Here is a 20,422-nt window from a genome sequence, read left to right as displayed (position 1 = left end):
TCTGAAGTGGTGGTTATCCAACTCTACCTTTAGGTGGTCTTGTAGCAGGTTCAACTACCTTGCAAGTTCTGACATTGTGGCCCTTTTGAAGACATTTTTTGCACCTCAATTTCATCTTCTTCTTTGGCACAGCAGTAGTTGAAGGGCCCTCATCTGGACCTCTCTTCCTAATTTTTTAAGGCCTTCCTGGTCAAGGCCTATGAGGTGGTGGCAAAATAGGAGTAGTTCCTACTTCTCTTGTCAAATTTCTCAATGAAACTGGAGTTATCACATGGGCATAACACTTGAAAAAAGTGTCCCTGTAGTACCAAGGACTCACATATGTTTCTGGATTCTCCCTTCTGAACACTGCCACAGCACATGCATTCTTGCATGGTATTCCACTTATGTCCCAATACTTACATGAACAGGTTCTCTCTACCACATTCATATAATCGCTAACTCCTGCATCTAGGTATGAGATGTTATCCACTTCATACTTGTCATTCCCAGCAGGCTCCACATGCAACCTTCTTACCTTTTCTGAAATCTTTTGTAACTTGTCCATAATTCTTGGGCACAACAATCCATTTACCCTTGCCATGCCCTATTCTTTTCAAACCTAATCATTAGCTGTTTTTTTATGCTCTCAAACATATACACTAAAGGTTTTTCTCTTGCTTTCCCAATGAAATTGTTGAAAGACTCACACATGTTGTTAACACATAGGCTACTCTTACTCTTGCCACTATATGATGACCTTACCCATACCTTCTTAGGAATCTTCATTAACCACTCATATGCATTTTTGTCGACATTCCTTATTTCTTGCATGTAAAGCTCAAACTCAGATGTAGTATATGTAGTGGCTGCATCCAAATATAAGTGCTTTAGTCTTGTACCTTTGTATTTTAGCTTGAAATTGTCATATAAGTGCTTCAGGCAGAATCTTATGTCTGCTCTAGGGTACATGTTTTCAAATGTCTCAACTCGGCCCTGTAAATTATATATAAGTGCAAATTAATGTAAATAATTGGATAAAGCTTCATAAAATGTGATAAATATAAACTTTTAAAAGTTTTATACCTTCTGTCTCTCTGAGATAAATGTGAAGTCAAGGTAGTTGCCAACCAATCCCATCAATTCATTCAAGAACCATTCCCAAGAATCTCTACATTCTGACTCAACATAAGCAATTGCAATAGGGAATAAGCCATTGTTGGCATCCCTACCAACTGCAACCAACATGTGGCCCCCATAGGGTCCCTTCAAGAATGTTCCATCTAGACCAATAAATGGTCTACTTCCTTCTTTGAATCCTCTCCACATTACTTCTAACGAAAAAAACATCCTGTAGAATGCATGACCTTCATCACTATATGCCATTGTACTTACATGAGCAACACTTCCAAGATTACTTTGAAGAACCAGCTGACAATAATCTCTTGCTCTTCCAAATTGTTATTCATGATTACCCTCGATAAGTTGTACAGCCAAACTCTTTGCCCTTCTAACCTTTTGCTTAGTCACAACAACATAAAGATCTTTCTCAACTGTATATGCTATTCCAGCCACTGTGCAACCAGGATCAGCCCTAACTATCCTAATATAATGCTTATCAATATAGCTATATGTCACCTATCCATTCACCCTTACACCTGTACAATTATGTTTATCATTGAATTCTCCTACCTGAAATGAGTCATCATTAGTGTTGGAAGATCCATGAATCTTCCATCCACATTCTTGTTTGCATATAATAGTCACTCTATCTCTATCATTCTTTGCAAAAGTGAGGTCAAACTTCCCTTTAATTGTTGTATCCCTCACTGCTTCTCTAAATTCAGTTGTTGAACCAAACTTCTGTCCAACTTGTAGTTTCTTGATTCCCAAGTCCCTCCTTACATTAAAGTTCAAGTTTATAGAAGTTACACAATTCCTATCATCATCATCACTTTCATTGGCTAAACTTATCAACTCCTCACTTGGATCATACTCAGTTTGTCTGTCAACTTCATCATTTTCATCTTCAAGACCTGCATATTCAAGTGCATCATTAGCACATGCATGTTCATTCTCAACATTACAATCTCCATTCAATTCAGCTGCATAGTTAGTATGATTATCACATGCATCTACATTCAACTCCTCACTTGGCTCACACTCAGTATCATTACCAACTTCATCATTTTCATATTCAAGACCTGCATCTTCAACATCATCACCTACATCTGCATCATTAAAATTGAAGTCTTCATCATTATCAACTGCATATGTTACATCTTCATCATCATTTTCATCATTTGGTTTATCCTCAATTTGAAAACTGTCATCACTCAAGTCCATGCAAAATTCAGCTACAACATTAGGTTGTCCTCCATTAGCATTCCTATCATCTCCAGCATTAGGTTCTACTCTATTAGCATTCTTTTCACTAGTGTTTATACTCTCCTCAACTATAGTCCCATGTGCTGGAGCTACATCAACTATCCCATCATCATTTTCTTTCCCATCATCTCCAGTTGGTGGCACCACAAAAATTCTCATGAATGAGAACTTTTTATGCTTACTAACCATCTCAATATAATCATTGTCAGTAACCAATTTTGATAAACTCCTATCAATCAGATCTCTGTAGTACAAAACACTATTTGTAGGACAACTAATTATTTGTGAAATTGCTTTGAAATCAATTATTGACATACGGTTAATATCTATTCCATCAATCTCAGTAACAGATCCACCAATATATTCCATTTGCTATGTCTTAACAAATTCACCACCATGATGGACTCGAAGACAGTATAATTTGTTGAAAATAGGTGTATAACCTATCAAAACACAAATTGTAATAAACACAAATTCATGCTTGCAACTAACTAATTATAATGCTAAAAACCAAACACAAAACCGCACGTACAACTAACCCTAATACAGAATGCAACATATAAAATTCAAAACACTAATTTAATCAATGGGAACCACAACCCTGATATAAAATTACATTAACCCTAATATAAAATTTTAAATTACATTAACCCTAATATAAAATTACAATACGCTAACATTAGCCTTAATATAAAATTACAATAACCCTAATAAACAATAACCCTAATTTAATCAATGGTCCCAACCAGTTGGAATCATACCCAACACGACAAAGACCCACATGAAAAAAGTTGTCCAACTAAAAGTCATAAACTATCAAATAAAGACATACCTGTTGACATATTGTCCACCAAAGTTGAAGACAACAACCTTGAATAGACCATTCTTTAGCTTCTTCACTGACCCACGGATGAGACCCACAGATGAAAAGCACAACACAAATTCTATTGCAACGCACCCAAGAGTTTGAATAATGAAACGCCTCAACACAGATCCTAGCTGTCTGAGTGTATTCAGTGTTTTAGGGTTCTAAGCAAAAATATACAAGTATAACAATATATATACGACAACTGCAATGAATCAAACGACAAAGTTTTAAGTAAAATACAACTATTGTCTTGAATTAAATAACGGGGTTTTGATGTACAACTATATTGGCACTAAACGCGGTCGTTTTGTGCTAAAGAATAATATTGTAATTTCAAAAATATGATTTTTTAGTTTTTTAAATAAAAAGGGAATATAATAAGAGTAATTTAGTCATTTCACATACCTTTAACGGCCAATTGCCAGAGTTGGGGTAAAATGATAACGTTACTATATTGTTGAGGGTTTTTAAAATTGATTGAGGTTTTATATCACTTTTTAATAGTTTTTGGAGTTTTGAAAAATTTGTCCTATTAATTATATATATATATATATATATATATATGTTCAATGCTAGTACAAATTAAATTTGAAATAGTAGAGTGGGTATTGGTGGTGGGGGGCGTCTGAAGGAGACAAAAAGCATTTAGTAATTTGCAGTACCAAACAGTCCGCCTGTGAGAATATCCAAAACTTTCTGTTTCATGCAAAGAACTCATCATGACACTGCTAGCTAGCTGCTTTTGTGCTTCACTTCTACTTCCTTGGACAACGCCCGTAACAATACTCCAAAACTACACGCGCATTCTTGTTAAAAGTTTTTTCTGTCTCGTTATTTTCCTCCTAATTATCATGACTAATGAAGAAATAAATGGAAGGGGAGAGAGACTGAGGAAGGGATGGAGCAAGCATCACTATGAAAGAGATGGTATTCACCGTTCACCTTTCTACTTTTTATTGTTTGGTTTAAAAGAAGAGGATGAAATAACTGTTTTTATTATTCTATTAATATATTTTTAATTATATAAATTAATGCATTAAGTTGAGAATAATGATACTTTTTCAAAAGAAAAATGATTGGTTAGAAGGGATGACTTATCCCTCAATCCTTTCCATTCCTCCTCTTTCCTATTTTATTTATCTTTATCCTTCTCCTTCGACTGATTCGTCCTTCCCTTACATACATTTGGGTTAATTTTAACAGGACAAATATCCTCTGGAAAAGTTTCAGCACAGAATTCAGTATTTAATTTAATTAATAAATAGAACCCATTAATAATAATATAATTTCAATCACTAAATTCTGTGTTGTACCTTTCTTACGCTAGAGATGATTTTTGTCCCATTACATCATCATTAGTGGGTTTCATTTATCAATTCAAAATTAACTATTGAATTCTATGCTGGATTTCTCTTGCGCTAGAGAGAATCCTTGTCAGCTTAGGAGAGGTCCAACACTGAATCCAATAGTTGAGATTGCATCATCATCAGTGGGACCTATTTATTAATTTAAAATTAACCACTGAATTCTGTGCTAGATATCTCGTGCGCTGAAGAGAATCCTTGTTCATTTTAATGACTTTCTTCTATGTTTGGATAAATTTTACTTAAAGATACATTTTAAAAATTATTATCACTTATATTATAAAGTTTATTTTATTTTTTATTCACACCACAAACGTTAATTTTCAATGGTGTCAAAATATATTTTTTTCTTAGTCGGTATTCATACATACATACCTCTATTGAGACTTAAATCCTTAATTTCCTTTTGAAAAGTAAAAATCTAGCTAGGTTATTGACCTGTTGGTGGTGTCAGAACATTATAATATTAGAAAGAAAAAAAATTAAGGATGAAATTGACATTTTACACATTTTTAACAATAAAGATAATATAGGATCCGAGTAATTTGACACCTCTTCGTTGGGATTTTTCTCAAGCTTCTCCTGTATCTTTTGTTGAATGGTGGGATACAATTTCGAGTGCCGCTTTGTCTTCAACGGAACATAAAGGTGTTTTGCTTGGGCTAGCTTCCTTCTGTGTGTGGATGATTTGGAAGGCTCGAAATAAAATGGTTTTTGAGAAGGAGGTGTGGGATCCTTTAGTGGTAGCTATTTTAGCTACGACCCGTTTTTGGGAATTTCTGAATGTGCAGTCGATCTGTAAGCCGCAGATTTTTCCTTTATCTTCTATTGTGTCCTATAACTGTTGGAATCGTCCGTTGCATAACACAATTAAATGTAATGTGGATGCCAGTTCTTCAAAGATTTCTCAGTCACGGGGTGGAGGGGTGGTGTTTCGGAATTCAGCTGGTTTGGTTATGAAAGCTGTGATTTTTAAACCGTCTTTTTCCTTGTCTGTGCTTGAGGCGAAGGCTTAGGCTTTCGCCGTGCTATTTATTGGGCTAAAGTGTTTAAATTTCAGGATGTCTGTTTTGAGTCGGATGCTAAAATAGTGGTGGAAGCATTAGCGGGTGTTCGATCTGGCGAGGGTGCAATTGCTTCTTTGGTGTCTGTTATGCGAAAGGAGCTTCAGGATTTTCCTTCATTATCGCTTATGCATGTGAGAAGAGTTGGTAATCAGATTGCTCATGCGTTGGCATGTTCATTGTCTACTGAGATGGAAGCGAACTTGGGGCTTTAGTCCATGCCTTATTCAATCCTTAAGTTTTTGGAGGAGGATGCTGCTGTTTGAGAGTTAGGAGTCCTGTCTACTTTTAGTTTTTTTGTTGTAGTTGTTGCCAGGACCAAAAAAAAAAACAAGAAAAAAAAAACAAGAAAAAAAAAACAGAAGGTAATTTGTATAAACCTCATAGGTGCCATCATTTTGGTCGCTATTAATTTTTAATTTTGGTGTTGAGTTAGTTCAACTATTTACTAACTTTTCCTTAAGGGGTCAAGTAATTCTTGACGTTTTTGCCCATAGATTTTAAAAAAATTAAATAATCTCCACGTGCATTAATTTGAAGTGAGACTATCGTTTGATTTTGGATTAATCTAAAACTATGAGTGGTTGAAGTAGATGTGCAGATGAACATAATAAATATAAATAAATTTTAAATTTCCTTAATAATAATAAATACTTTGACAAAAAAATATACTTACCCACTTCATTTATTCTCAACTAACTTCTACTTTAAAAAAACAAAAAAGTACCAATACAATATTTGATAATTAATATTTTAATTAAAATTTGCTCGTACTCGCCATTTCAATTAGTATTTTTTTTTGGTAAATACTTTCATTTCGATTATCATCAAGCTAATTTTTAGCACATTATATAAATAAATAAATAAAATTAGTAGGGTCGACTAAGTAATGTTCAAGGTGTTTATAAAAAAATAATTATTTAACTAAGTTTGTAAGTACATAATACAAATAAAGAGAATGTCGGTGGGCCGACACCCCACTCAGGAAAATTATTACATCATAATATGGAATTGTTTATTATTTTTTATTGTTATTATTATTATTTTTTTTTTGCAAAAAACACTCTCAGGCATGCTATTTTGTCCTTACAGAACTTCAACCTCGACTATTAAATAAAAATAGAGAGAAGAAATGAAAAATGAATTAAAAAAATATGAACAGTTGTAAAGGTTAAAAGTGTCAATAACAAGACGTATCTAACAATTTAGGACTGAGCACCCCAATGCAAAAAGGACACTGCAATAACTTGGAATACATTTTAAATTGACTTTTGAAATATATACTCCGATATATTCAAAACAATAAATATTTGTGGGGCTGGGGAGGGGAACAGGCGGACTGCAGAGGGGTAGGGGATTGGAATTGGGAGGCAAGAGCCTTTATAATAATGGCAGAGAAGGAATGATGAAAATTCCTGCACAATGGAATGATGAAATGGAAAAGAGCCAACTCTTTCCTCCACGTAACTCCAAACCAAATATTTAATATCTGTATGTACAGTATTGTTTTTTTCCTTGGTAAGACCAAGTAGCACAGGAAAAATCATATAACCACCATGGTAACCCCTCATTTTTCGTTTTCCTTTTCTTTTTTAAAATCAAAATATTCAAGATTTTATCCCCCATTAATTCTCGAGACATAGCCTAAAATGCTCCCTCAACACAAATCGGTAAAGTTCGGATTTGTCACTCATAGGCGTGACCCAAAAAATTGGAGAAAATAAATAAAAACACGTTTGCGCGCACACGCATATATTAATATCAAAATCAAATAAGGGTTATTTGATATGCGTTTTATTTTTAACCTTTTATTTTAACTCAATATAAAATAAGTATTTTGTTATAGAGTATTTTGAATAATAATCAAAAATATATTTGGTAACGATATTTGTTGCAAAATGTTTATAAGCAAAATTGTAAGAGCATATTTGGTATAAAAGTATTGCAATTTTAAAAAATATAATGGTTAGTTTAAAAATATCATTTTAGAGTTTTTTTTTATAAGACAAAAAACAAAAAAATTATTATTCATCGCTATAGTACTAAATGTTACAATGCAAAAACATCAATTTTTCACTACTATTTACGAAATGTTTCAACACTATGCAAAACAAAACAGTTTTTATCAAACGCGTTTTTCTAATGTTCACTGCTGCAATACCTGACAAAAACAAAACGCACACCAGACAGAGCGTAATATTAGTATTCTTATACCTATTAATAATTTTGTCTTTGCAATTGTCTTCTCTTTTTTTTCAACAACTTAGTTATTTAATTATATACATTTAGCCATGACTAGCTAGACAAGTCAAATTGTAATTTTATGTTTATAATGCAAATTTTATTTTAAATATTTATTTAAATAGTATTAAAATAACTTAAGGGCAAAATAGTAAAATGACAAGTCCCCATAAATCTCTTTTTAGCCTAAAAAATTATTAACAAGCTACCAAGTGGTCATATTTTTACATTATAGAAAGAGTAATATGCTCACTTAAAACTTAAAAGAGTTATGAACTCTTCATATTTAATTGTTGAATCAAAATAATTTATTTTGAGATATGTGAAAAATCAATTGAATTATTTAATACATCTTTCAATTCATTGGTTAAATGTGGAGAACTCCTATCTATTATCATGAGGAAGCTATCATAGAAGAAGCATTACTCTTGTAGAATTCTCTTTTATTTTATGAACTACGAATACAGGATACAGTGATACATAAAATAAAAAAATTTAAAAAATAGAATAAGAATACTATAAGATAGGACAATAAAATAATAATGTATTTTTCCTATATATATGTATATATAATTAATTTTGATTAGTTTTTCCTAACATATGAATGTAAATATAATCACCAATATGTTTAAAAATTGAAAGTACAAAGAATTTTTCCCTAACTGTAGAGAGAGAAACTTTACACTCCAATGATTTTTCAACCCCTTTTCCCTCTCAATCCCTTCTATTTATAGACGGTTACAACCTCCACTGAGCTGGTCCTATCTTGTTCGCCTTTGGCTGGACTCGACTTCTCTCATTTTATCATGGGCTTCTGAAATGACTTTATGGACCTGGGCCCATACGGCGCGAACTTGCTTTATCTCGTTCGTCCACATCCGACCCGTCCTATACAATGTGGATCACACCAAACCCGGGTCATTTTGGTATCCTCATCTGCCCCCAATAATCTCTTTCCTCATTAATGAGGGTGAGATTATTGAAAGGACACGATCTTGGTCTGACGGCTTGGAGCAATAACTCGAGGAATCGAACGGCTGGCACGAGAACCCAGGTTTTGAGATCTGCAGCGCCACTTTTTGCCTTGACCTTTGGAGTTCCATGTCGCTTTTACTTCTCCTCTTTATAAATTCTGATCTTTCTCTCCTTCACCCTCTCTCTTACCTCTTGCTTCTACTCCCCGTTGCTTTCCTGCACATTCCGGCGATCCTTTTTAATTTCTCCAGCAAGTTCTTCCGGCAAGTCCTTCCTTTTCGATTTTTAGCTATTGTGCCGTTACTGAGTCCATCACAAACTTTCAAGGTTAGTTTCTTTTCTTAAAAAAACTCTCCTTAAGAGACGCCTTTACTGCCTAGAACTCTTCCCCTTTTTCATGACTTCCCTTAACCTGAACGCCATTCGATCCAAGAATTGTATCCCTCGCGATGTTTCTCTCAGAGTCTACCCAACAAACTTAGACGAGAGATCCGGTGAGGGTCTTCTTCCTGGGGAAGTTTTATTCTCTGCCGTTCACTTGAACGTCATTAGGTTCCCCGTACACCCATTCTTTTGTTATGCTTTCAACAAATTGGGGCTATGCTCCCTGCAAGTTAACCCAAACTTTCTTAGGGTAATTTCAGTCCTCCTGCTCTTGAATCGTGATAGGGCTCTCAATCTTGACATTATTGACCTTCTCCTCTGCTATCGGATTAACAAGATTTCACAAAACGACTTGTACTATCACTTCTTTCCTATTGACAAACGGTCAATCTGTACTGATAAAAGCTCATTTGAAAAAGGTTGGAGGTGGAATTTAATTGTGGTTGGCGGGAATTGGCGGACTCCGCTCGGCCATTCCTTCCCTATCCCTTCTTCCTTCGGAGCATGTTCTGTCTCTGGCTATAAAAAGCTGAAAACACATCCTTCCGAATGCCACTGTGAAAGTTGTCTTCCCCGTTTTTGCACTTTTCTTTGTAGATGCCTTCAAATTCCCCATGATGAATTAGTTTATAGCGTCTGCAGGGCTAGGCTAGAAACCTTGCAAGAAAACGTGCTGAACGATGTCCCTTCAGCTACTGATTTGCTTACATTTGATAATCTTTCTGACATCTCTCTTTTAGGGTCTACAATGGAGAACATTCAGATCCCATTGTTCAGCAGGAGGAGGCGTCTTGCTTCCACCCCTTCTAACGCTCCTGCCGTCATTCCATCACCTACACCTGCTTCCACATCATCTCTCCATGCTGTCTCTGCCCCAGAGCAAGTTGTGGTTGCCCCAGCTGCGACTCAAGTCTCAACCCGTTCTGCTGATGCGCCCTCCGAGCTCACCCATACTGAGAACCCTGTTGTGGGCTATATTGCTGAAGTCCGTCCTGCTGCCCCCGTCATTATGCCATCAAGCATTTCGTCCGACACTTCTTCAGAGAGCACTCAGGATGCTGGAAATTCTGAGGACAATGGGGGGCCAGCTAATGCTGTTCTATCGGAAAAGAGTTTGGGAAAAAGGCCAATGCCTGAGGGCGGTCATTATCAGAGTGATATCCCACCGACCCGAAGGATCAGGATGTCTTTCTTCAGGGTTATTGAACCATCGCCCCCTGCCCGGTTCTTCATTCCTGAAGGCGAGTCGGCCAGAACCTCTGGTCCAATTCCATCCGTTCTTCCATGGCGACCTTTGCTCAGTCGTGAAGATGGATCAACCATTGGCCCCACTGACTCAATATACAAAGACCCCCTCACCTCGTTTGCTTTCTTCAAGGGCTTCTGGACCCCCAAAGACCTTGAAATCCAGAACAAGCTATCCTTTGGTGAGATGTTCCAACGGTTCCCGACCGCTGCTATGGAGGTGACTCTTCTTCTACTGAACTGTGTTCCTTTTCAATTATAATTCCTTAGTAATTAGTCTGACCTGAATTTCTTTTTCTTCATGCAGACTCTGTTCGGGATGTTCACTTTTCAAAAAATAATTGAAACTTTGAACAAAAAACTTAAGTCCCTCTCTGTAGGACTCAAAAGGTCTGTTGAAGTAGAGACTCTTCTTGAGGCTAGAGTTGCTGAGCTGGAGTCTAAGCTTAGGGACTCAGAGAAGGGAGCTGCTGACCTAAAGGCAGAGAGAGATAGTCTGGCAAACGAGAGGGATTCCCTCAGAGCTGAACGGGATTCCCTGAAGACCAAGCGGGATTCTCTTCATGATGAGGTTGACATCTTAAAACCTGAGAAGAGTGTGGCTCTAACAGAAAGGGACTCTCTCAGAGTCGAAAAGGGAGACCTTCAGCGCTCATTCATTGCTGAACGGTTATCGCATGCGAATTCCCAAGAAAAACTTCTAAACTAACGGTCTTCCCTGATGAACATCCGGTATGCTGAAGGGTACAGAGACGGTTTTGTTGACCGTTCCCCCCCTGAAGGTGAATCATGTTCTTGCGCAGGTCCTGATGAACTGGACGCTTCTCTGGACATCCACCCCCCAAACAATTATCAAAATCCACCATGAGACCCAGCCGAGAACATTTTTATTGAATGCATAGAGGTCACATCTTCAGGAATTGTCCCACCCTTTCATCCTCTGAACATTCTTCCCCTTTCTACCATCGTGCCCTCTTCCTCTGTTGCTGCCGAAAGACCTATGCCTGCTGAGGGGGTGATTCATCTCGACTCCCCTTCTAAGGATGATAGGGCAGATGGGAATGGAGATCTCGATGGTCCAGAGGAAGATGGTGGCGAGAATGACAAGCTACAGTCTAGGGAAGATCAAAACTGAAACCCAATAGCAGCAGTTTTTTTTTTTTTTTTTTTTTTTTTTTTTTTTTTTTTTTTTTTTTAAATCTGCATGTATGGTACTACGTACCTTGGGGCCTTTTTGGCTATGAATGATAATGTTTTTACTCAGCATCACTTTCCTTCATTGAGTTTTCTATTTTCAGCTTTGCAGTGTATTTTTATAAGTGTTTAACGTTCGGCCATGTCACTATTCTGTCCTTTTCTTACTTATTTCTGAACAAGTGTTTGGCGTTTGGCTTTAAGTGCCAGCTGCCACTAATTTGCTGAATGCCTGGCGCTCGGCTTGAACGCCTCTTGCCACTTGGCTTTTTCATTTTTCGAGCAAGTGTTTGGCGTTCGGCTTTAAGTGCCAACTGCCACTAACTTGCTGAATGCCTGGCGCTCAGCTCGAGCGCCTCTTGCCACTTAGCTTTTTCATTTTTCGAGCAAGTGTTTGGCGTTCGGCTTTAAGTGCCAGCTGCCACTAACTTGTTGAATGCCTGGCGCTCGGCTCGAACGCCTCTTGCCACTTGGTTTTTTCATTTTTCGAGCAAGTGTTTGGCGTTCGGCTTTAAGTGCCAGCTGCCACTAGCTTGCTGAATGCCTGGCGCTCGGCTTAAACGCCTCTTGCCACTTGGCTTTTTCATTTTTCGAGCAAGTGTTTGGCGTTCGGCTTGAACGCCTCTTGCCACTTGGCTTTTTCATTTTTCGAGCAAGTGTTTGGCGTTCGGCTTTAGGTGCCAGCTGCCACTAACTTGCTGAATGGGAAGAGTGTGAATTTTTGACAAAGAAGAGACTTTTTATAAAGCATGGAAATTTCGTACACTTGCAAGCATGCAATTTAGAGCGTACATATTGCTTGAAATTACTCTACTTTTACTGGTAGTACCTTTTCAGAGACGTGGCATTCCATGGCTTATTGACCACCCTTCCTGTCATAGTTTCTAGGATGTATGCTCCCTTCCCTATGACTTCTGCTATTCTGTACGGACCTTCCCATGGGGAGAACATCTTTTTGACTATTCCCACCTTCCTTTTCAGAACCAGATCGCCAAGAGCGAAAACCCTGTGCCTCACCTTCTTGTTATGGCTATTCACAAGTGTCTGTTGATAAGAGGCAAGCCTCACTACAGCCGCATCCCTTTTTTCTTCCAACAAATCAAGATTGAACCTCAGCATTCTATCATTCTGCTCTTGATCCCACGCCAAGCTCCTTACAGTTGGAACCAAATGCTCGACTGGTATCATCGCCTCGGTGCCATAGGCCATAGCGATTGGGCTCTCTCCAGTTGGCCGTTTTGGGGTTGTTCTGTAAGCCCACAAGACGTTCGGTAGCTCATCTAACCATTTGCCTTTTTCATTCTCCAGCTTTTTCTTGATACAAGCAAATATTGTCCTATTTGTGATTTCGGCTTGACCATTAGCCTGGGGATGATTGACTGCTGCTAACTTCTGATTGATTCCATATTCCTCAAGCAGCTCTCTCACTTGCTTGCTATCGAGGTTGGTTCCATTGTCCATCACGATTGACCTTGGTACGCCAAAACGACAGATAATATTATTCCAGATGAAGCGTCTTACTTGAGTTTGGGTGACACTAGGGTACGGCTCTGCTTCTACCCATTTGGTAAAGTAATCAGTAGCTAGCAGAACGTACTTATTCTGCGATCTTGCAGTCGGCAAAGGGCCAACCACATCCATCCCCCACTGCGCGAAAGGCCATGGGGTGGCTATTACGTGCAGGTCTTCAGGTGGTTGATGTATCAATGACCCGAACCTCTGGCATTTATCGCATCTTCTAGAGAATTCTTCTGCATCTCGTGCCATGTTTGGCCAGAAGTACCCCTGTGTCATTGCTTTGTGTGCTAAAGATCTTCCTCCGGAGTGATTTCTGCATACTCCCTCATGAATGGTTCGCATAATTTGTCTAGCTTCTGTAGGGGTAGCACACTTCAAATATGGACCCGAGAAGGAGTGTCTATATAACAGATCGTGCACAATGGCATACTTTGCTGCGCTGGACCTAATTCTTCTTGCCTCGTCCTTACGCTCTGGGAGTGTACCATTACGTATGTAAGCCATGATTGGATCAATCCAGCTCAGCTCATATGGTATAACATTAACATGTTGAGTGCTCGGATTAGGCAGCTCTTCAAAAATGGAAGGTTGGATCAGTATGTCGACCGGGATGACCCTAGCTAAAGTATCTCTAGAACTGGATGCACTACAAGCCAAGCGGTCGGCATCTTCGTTACACTCCCTCGGCAATTGGATAAACCTGATCTGCTCAAAGGCTTTCGCCTCACGCAGAACCGCAGTTCGGTATGCTTCCATGGTCTCATCCTTGGCCCTATAGTCCCCATTGACTTGTCGAATAACTAGTTGTGAATCACTATAAGCCATCAGATTCTTGATCTTCAGTTCTTTAGCCAACTTCGGCCCAGCTATCAACGTCTCGTATTCTGCCTCATTGTTGGTTGCGCTGAACTCTAGTCTTATCGCTTGGCTCAGCGTAGTTCCTTCTGGTGTTTGTAATTGAATTCTAATCCCGGCCCCTATTTGATTCGAGGAGCCGTCCACGAAAAGCTTCCATCAGGAACAATTATAATCCTCCACCGTATCTTCAGCATCACAGTCAAGTAGGAAATCCGCCACCGCTTGACCTTTGATTGCCGTCTTGGGCTCGTACGCGATATCAAATGAACTCAATTCAATGGCCCATTTGGTCACTCTCCCCGACAGGTCCGGTTTGTGCAGGATCATTCTCAGAGGGAAAGTTGTTAAAACGATGATTGGATGAGATTCAAAATAATGTCTAAGCTTCCTTTTTGCGTTGACCAGCGACAAGATCATTCGTTCGGCCCTAGAGTACCTTCTCTCTGGTTCAGACATTGTCTTGCTAACATAAAACACTGGGAACTGCTTGCCTTCTTTGCAATGGATCAGAACGGCACTGGTTTCTATACTGGACACCCCGAGGTATAGAAAGAGTTTCTCATTCGGTTCTGGAGCAGACAAAACCGGAGGATTACGCATGTACTCCTTCAGGCTGGTTAGTGCCTGCCGTTGCTCATCCCCCCAGGTTTGTCTTCCATGCCCTCGTATTGTATCAAAGAAAGGTTTACAGCGGTCTGAAAGCTTGGAAATAAATCGGCTCAGTGCGGCTATCCGGCCTGTGAGTGCCTGCACCTCTTTAATTGTCTTTGGCTCTGCATTCCTGATCAAGGCTTCTGCCTGTGCTGGGCTGACCTCAATTCCTCTATGATTGACCACATGTCCCAGGAATTGACCGGAGCTTACACCGAATGAGCATTTGGCCGGATTAAGCTTCATCCTATATTGGCGCAACAGATCGAACACATCTTGCAGGTGCGCTAAATGATCGCTCCTCCTTTTACTCTTGACCACCATATCATCAATGTAAACCTCGACAGTGCTACCCATTTGGCCCTTAAAAATCTTGTTGATCAGCCTCTGATAAGTAGCTCCAGCATTTTTTAATCCGAATGGCATGACTTTATAGCAATAAGTCCCTCGTTCAGTAACAAATGAAGTTTTCTCTTCATCAACTGGGTCAATAGGAATTTGGTTATAACCGGAATAAGCATCCAGGAAAGTTAACCGCTCATATCCTGTGGTGGCATTTACCATTTGATCAATCCTGGGCAATGGGAAACTATCCTTTGGGCAGGCTTTATTTAGGTTGGTGAAGTCGATGCACACTCTCCATTTCCCATTCTTCTTCTGCACTACAACAACGTTAGAGAGCCAGGCCGGGTACTGAACTTCTCTGATGAATCCGGCTTCAAGCAGCCGATCAACCTCCTCAGCTATAATTTGATTTCGTTCTGGAACAAATCTTCTCTGCTTCTGCTTCACTAGCTTTGCATTCGGATCCACATTGAGGGAATGGCAGGATACAGCAGGATTTATCCCTGGCATATCTGAATGGCACCATGCGAATACATCCGCATTCCGAATCAGGAAATTAGTCAACTCTAGTCTCTCTTCTTCAGTGAGTCTGGTTCCCACCCTTGTTGTTCGGTCTGGTTTCTCATGATCAATCTTTACTTCATGAAGGGGTTCTGTGGTCAGAACTGGTGGCTTCTCCCCCCCATCCTTGCTGGGAGGAGGGTTCTGTAATTGCTATTTTGGAATGGCTGAACGGATGGGATTTTTCCCTTTTCCAGTAGATTTCAAAGTTACTGAATAACATTCTTTAGCCGTAACCTGGTCCCCGCGTATATCTATCACCTTGGTCCCATCCGGACCCAAACATCGCATCACTTGATGTAAGGTTAACGGAACGCCTTGAATTCTGTGAATCCATCCTCTGCCCATCAAGGATTTGTATGATGGATGAATTTCCACTGCCACAAAAATTTCAGTCGGCTTGTACCGTCAATTCCACTATTCCAATGGGTTCCACTCGCTTCCCATCAAATTCGAGCAACGGATTTCCTGTGGGTTTGAGTTTTTCGGGTTCGATCTCCAGTCGGTCGAACGTCACCTTGGGCATGACATTCGCACTACTTCCTGGATCAATTAGGACTCTCCGAACCAGGCATTCTGTAATCATCAGACTGATGACTAGTGGATCTTCACGAGGAATCTGAACGCGTAGCAGGTCCGTTTTATCAAACTTTATCGACGTGGACGTGTTCTGCTGGTGCAAAGCACGCACACTACCAATTCTTCTTTTTAGCTGGGCCTGGCGTAACCTCGTTCTGAGTAACTCCTCTGACTCAGTCGTTTGTTCAGGCTGGCCATGAATTGCGTTTATAATCCGGACGGGCTGAGAGTTGTGTTGGTTCGGCCTCTGGTTCCACTTGATTTGTTCAGTCGGGCGGTTATGCTCTTGCGCCGGACCCTGAACATAGCTTGCAAACTCCCCCTTTGCGATCAGCATCTCTACCTGCCTCCTTAGGTTCCTGCATTTGTTAGTATGATGCCCAAAATCACTATAGAAAGCACAATGTTTAGTCTGATCCCTCTGTTCAAGAGGTTGCCTGATTGGAAGAGGAGGACGAAACTTATCTTTGTTCTCCTGGTATAGCCTTGCTAAGGTGACTCTGAGTAGAGTGACTGATTCCTCCTCCCTGGGCCTCTTCTCCGCCTTCCATGAGGGGTGACGTTGCGGTTGAGCTTGTTTTTGCCGAATCTTGGCTTTGGACTTCTCCTCCGTCAAAATAATTGACATCTTCCTTGAATTAGCTGTTTCTTCCTCCTCAAGGCGAACAAAACCGTCAGCTCTCTCGTTCAGCTCGTCCATTGTCTTTGGCGTATTAACCACCAAGCTGGTGTGGAACGGCGTCCCCCAGTTCATTGCGAGTTTAAATGCTTGGACTGCTGTTGACGGGTGACATTCTATTACCATGCTTTTAACGAGGTTGAACCGGTGAGAAAAGCTTGGAGCCGCTCATCCTCATGCTGCCTCATTGTAAAAAGGCTCGATACATCCTTAGCCGGACGCTTATTCCCGTAATACTGGCTTATGAACTTATCGCATACGTCCGAGAAACTGGCGATTGAGCCTTGAGCCAGATTCTTGAACCAATTGAGAGCTGGTCCAGCCAAGCTCGTAGGGAAACACTTGCACATCAAAGGATCATTATTAGTATTCAAAGCCATTTTTAACTGAATATGGTATATGTGATCGACCGGATCGGTTATTCCGTCAAAGAGAATGAAGACCGGCATGGAAAACTTCTTCGGATTCAGCGCGTTCAGAATTTCATCAGTGAACGGCGATGCGACCGTCCTTGTTGAGGAACGCAATGCTTCGTTTTCTCTTGAAAACCGTGACGGAAATCCTCGATCGGCAGATCTCCTTTCCTAGCTATGGTAATCAACTGTTGCTAATGAAGGTCGGTATGGCGGATCGAACGACCTATCCTCCGCAAATTCACTCCGCCATGGTGACGCAATCTGATGTTCATACGCCGGTGCTTCCTCCCTCATAATTCGTTTGTGATGCGGTTCCAGACGAACAGATCCTTCCCGATCCTCTACTCGGCCGACATTCGGAGGCAGATTATCGATTATACCTTCATCACGATGTAGACCACCACGATTGACGTCTTCTGGATCACCTTGATGATCAGCTTCGGACGGTAAAGCTCCCTCTCCTTCAGGAGGCGGCCTCAAAATTGCAGGAGCCTCTCGATGCTCCATTCCAGCTCGTAGCTCTGCATTTTCTTTCCTCAAAGCATCGATCATGTTCATTAGCTCATCGAGCTTTGTCTGCTGGCCATTTTCCAAAGAATTTGGGTTCGCCTCTCCGATCATCATTCCAGATCGGAGCAAAGTCATCAACTGCAGGCTTCTTGATCAAATCGGAGTTCTGCTAACGCGCGCACACCAGATCTGAACTTACGCTTGCCGAATTCAGTCCACTACTGGCCGGATTCAGCAACCACAACAGATCACAACCGCGCAGTTCGCCGGATCAAGCACGGATCTGATCTGCTTGGATCAGACGCCAATTTTCTGAAATCAATCGGATCTGGACTCGTCAAGACAAATCGTATTATTACCAATGTTGATTCAGCTTTCGCAGATTAGTCGTCTTCCTCATAGAATGCGTTGAATCGATCCGATCTGGAATGATATCAATCAATCCTTCCTGTTCTTCCCATAGACGGCGCCAATTGAAAGTACAAAGAATTTTTCCCTAACTGTAGAGAGAGAAACTTTACACTCCAATGATTTTTCAACCCCTTTTCCCTCTCAATCCCTTCTATTTATAGACGGTTACAACCTCCACTAAGCTGGTCCTATCTTGTTCTCCTTTGGCTGGACTCGACTTCTCTCATTTTATCATGGGCTTCTGAAATGACTTTATGGACCTGGGCCCATACGGCGCGAACTTGCTTCATCCCGTTCGTCCACATCCGACCCGTCCTATGCAATGTGGATCACACCAAACCCGGGTCATTTTGGTATCCTCAAAAATAAAGAGACAGTTGGTTTAAGTACTTAAAAGAAAAATCCTAATCTAAAATATGATTGATCTAAATTCTTAGTTAGACATTGGTTTTCTCTTTTTCTTTCTGTACTTCTTTTTTCTCTCATTGTTAATTTAGGATAATAAGTCTTTTTTCTTTTATTTTCTTTTAAATAATGAATTCTTTATTATTACAATAAGACCCTTGTTTTTTTTTTTTTTTTTATTTATAAAAATATTCATAATTTTGTCTAATTGTGTTCCGAAAGTATCCTGCCGTATTCTAGAAGTATCCAGTCATATGCCAATCGTATGAAACTCTTAGTTGTATAATGTCGTATCAAACACATGTCTGGTACGTATCAATGTCGAATACATATTCGATTCAGCGACCATGACATAAAAAGTATATGTGCTTCCTAACTTCTATATTGCATGAACTTTTAAAATTCAGTTAAGTACAACATAACTATTGGGAAATGAGTCCAACTTTTTTTTTTATTAAACATCCATATAAAAGTATATCAAATAATTTAAATTTATCATATTATTGTTTCAAGTTACATATTGAACTCAAGTACCATAAAAAAACATTATTTTATTCTAAAAGCTAAAATAATAATGATTAATATGAATATTTAACATTATTTATGTATTCTTTATATAAAACTTGACAAATCCCACACTTGGATACATATATTCATCGACCCGCTTACACGAGTCCGTGTAACATAATACCGTTGCAAAATTTTTTAAGTGTTTGACCCCAATGGACTTAGTGGAATTTAAACAAAATATTATTGTGATGACCATGTCATCTTTTCCTATTTTCGGCATTTTTTTTTTTTTTTTTCTGTTATGTCTTTGGGTCATGTGGGCCCAGGACCGAGTCAAGTGTTCGGGAATAATTCTCAATACTTCATTCATTTCGTCCTTCCATATTTTACCATCACGTCATTATGGAATTATATTGCAATTTTATGCATTTTAAACTTTTATTATTTTGGGTATTTGTGCGATTATGTTTTGAGGACATTTTCATTTTTGGGGGTCTTTGTGCGAATATCTTTTGAAGATATTTTTATTTTGAACAATAGTACGATTATCTTTTGGGATATTTTCATGGAAGGACTTTTATGCAAATAGAAATAGTTAGGACAAGTGTCTTGTTTTGATTATGCCGAGTGTTGAAGTAGGATTGGAGGCTGTGGATGGTTGTGTGTGAGAGAAATAGTGCTAGGGTAGGATTTTGAAATATATGTCATTTATACTTACACACTTTTTCTCCTAATTTTCTTCTACTTCCTCATTTCTTTCATGAACTCCATTGAAGCTCCATTTTAAACCTTCATTTCCTTCACCTTCCAGTAACCTTTTGGGCAAGCTCTTGAAGGAAGAAAGCTTGGGGAATCTATTTGAAACAAAACCTTTCCTTTAATTTGGCATCGAGACACTTTCATCTTGGAGTTTAGGGTTTGCTTTACCTAGTAAGGTAGGGGGTGTAGTATAGGTTTAACCTAGTGTTTCTTTGTCTTTTGGGGTGTGGTGTGTTTTATATATGTATATTGTGAGTTGTGAGTGATTATGATGCATAATAGTTGATGATTAGCTTTTTAATGTTGATATTATGCTTGCCTTGGATTAGCTCTTTGATTTATCTATTCACATGATGCATATATACATGGTATTACTTGGGAAATTATAATATATTTGCTTATGGATTTGTGAGTTTGATTAGTGATATTTAGTCCTTATGTGTTGAGATTAAGCATGTCCTTAATTAGCTCTATGTTTTGGATACTCACATAATGTATGTATACATGATATTACTTGA

The sequence above is a fragment of the Cornus florida genome, unplaced genomic scaffold (genome assembly GCF_030987335.1).
Source record: "Cornus florida cultivar Cherokee Brave unplaced genomic scaffold, ASM3098733v1 CherokeeBrave_3.0.0_Hap2_Chr02, whole genome shotgun sequence".
Lineage (NCBI taxonomy): Eukaryota > Viridiplantae > Streptophyta > Magnoliopsida > Cornales > Cornaceae > Cornus > Cornus florida.
Note: the sequence above shows the minus strand (reverse complement) of the source record.